Source organism: Penaeus japonicus, unplaced genomic scaffold, assembly GCF_977035675.1.
Source record: "Penaeus japonicus unplaced genomic scaffold, GWHDUDI00000001_assembly GWHDUDI00000032, whole genome shotgun sequence".
NCBI lineage: Eukaryota > Metazoa > Arthropoda > Malacostraca > Decapoda > Penaeidae > Penaeus > Penaeus japonicus.
In genome coordinates, this window is record NW_028234434.1 from 6604669 (window position 1) to 6607168 (window position 2500).

Sequence of the window (2500 nt, forward strand, 5' to 3'; positions counted from 1 at the left end):
CATATTGAAAAAGTGTTAGACTCCCAAATTATGATTAAATGCCGCCACCACCACTGTTTTAACACAAAACAGGGAAAACATTTCCCCTCTGAAGAATTATTACTTTTACGACATAATTCCTACAAATGAAGGGAGTAAGGAAACATTGATGCATTTCCTACAATTTACTATTTTTATATTTACATAACTTTACTTAGAACTTATAGTTACATACTTAAAGACAATTTAAGTAAATATCAAATACAAAACAATACTGGAGATTCCTTAAGATCTAGTACATATAAAACCCTTCTCGCTTACCAATATAATCACCAAAGGTAAGCTATCCATGATGCTGCTCCTAAGTCTTTCCTGATCTAGAGTCCACGGAGAAGTGACCGGCTGTCTCCAGGTCAGCCTTCTCAAACCCATGTGCTCCGCTTGACTTCCGCATGATGCCTCAGCAACACGGAATTTTCCACGGATGCCCATGCACATGATGGTTTCACTTCTAGAGTAACGTGGAAGATTCCAATCTTCCACATCCCTCTCCCCTCAGGTACAGCCTGTCCCTAGGATGCTGTAAAATATTCGTCACAGAAACAACACACGCAGTGACCCTGCTCGGGAGGCAACCAGGTGCTACACCCTGCCCAAAGGTGACCTGTAGGCTATCGGAAGGCAGGAGGGCCTTCAGTTCAGAGAGATTTGCGAAGGCTTTCCTTCGCCCGGGCTATATGCACGAGGCGGCCCGGCTGAGGAGGGCCTTACATCTCCTGTTGTGAGCTATATAGCTTACACCGATACCGAACTTGGAGTTATATACAATTTCTGTGACACTCGGGGGAGGGGATTTCCTCTAGTCTATTTCTGTTTCAATGCGGATGATGAAATTTCCTTTCGCCCAGCGATATAACATCACGCACAATTTCAACGCTATGTATATGGTATTTATTATTGTTAATACCCACAGCCGCACAACATCAACACCATTATTATTCATCTTTTCAATATACGCCCGCACCCACGACCGTTCCAAGAGTGTAGAAGCGTCTATTCGCGTTGGCAGGGCGACTCTAAGACCCGAGTCCCTCAGTGTTGGTTCTTCTGTTATCTCTTTTTCTAAAAGTTGATCCATCTGAGGTATCTCTTGCCATCGAGCCTTTGGGGCGACTTCAACTGTTTCGTGTGTCAGAGAGGTTGATAAAGCCGGCAGAATGAAACTTTTCGCCGACACTCCGCAACCTGATGGTACAGAAAGAGTGCCCATCTGGAGAACCTCCCTGAATTTCGTCACTACTCTCTCCGGTCTTCTTTGCTCTTCACAGTCGAAAACTAGATTTTCTTCATGAGGCAGTGACACAATCCACTGCTCGCCCGACCGAATGACGACGGGTGGGAAGGAACCATCAAGAACCTCATCATCACAGTATTCCTCAGCTTGTTCTTCTTCAAAGAAGGCTGCCGAGATGCATGTCGTGACTTGGCCGCGTCGCAGAAGGGAGGAGTCGGCTGGACAGAAACTCCAACCGGGTTGCACCTCTCTGCAATCCATAAGGTCCCTCTTCTCTACATACAGATCTCTGCCCTCTGAAACAAGAAGGACAGCGGCAGTAACTTTGGTATTGATAAATGCCGTGGAGTTCAAGATTGGCCTGGGGAATGCATGAACCAGGAAAGCATCCATTTGGTGTCCTGGCAGCGGGAAGGTTAGATATACTACCAGATCACCCAAAGAACCTCCAGGCATCAATTTTACTTTTGACGAAGAATAATAAATGTGTATACTCTCTTCATTAGGAGGAATTATCAGAGGTACTCCCTCTCTTGTCAGAGTATTTAAAATTGACAAGAGCACATCAGGAGGGATAAAACTCGGAGAAAGTTTGCCAAAAGTTGCATCTCTTAAACCTCCCAAAATTAAATTTTGAGTCTCTTCTACTCCTCGGAGAATAGCTCTGTAGTTCTCCAAGACAGAACTACACAAAAATATCTTCTCCAACATTTTCAACTGCCTCCCCAGGTCAGCTACCACAACATCTATCACCCCAATTGCCGCGTCCATTCTATCTATGGCCTTTGCTATTTCTAGAAACATACATACACACACACACAAACACGCACATGCACGCGCACACATACATACATACATATATATATATATATATATATATATATATATATATATATATATATATATATATATATATATATATATGCATCTATATATATACATATATATATAAACATATATATATATATATATATATATATATATATATATATATGCATCTATATACATACATACATATATATATATATAATATATATATATATATATATATATATATATATATATATATATATATATATATATATATATATATAATCGTCAGCCTGTTTCATTCCACTGCAGGACGTAGGCCTCTCTCAATTTTTTCCAGTCATTCCGGTCTTGTGTCCTCTGATTCCAGTTTACTCCTGTGAAATTCGCTATTTCATCCCGCCATCTTGTCATTGG

At 41.1% G+C, this 2500-nt stretch overlaps 1 protein-coding gene across 2 annotated transcripts in view; it reads left to right on the forward strand.

The window, feature by feature from the left end:
* The window catches only part of LOC122267418 (uncharacterized), an 80933-nt gene that overhangs the window by 21117 nt on the left and 57316 nt on the right, over positions 1–2500 (forward strand). The window lies entirely within an intron of this gene.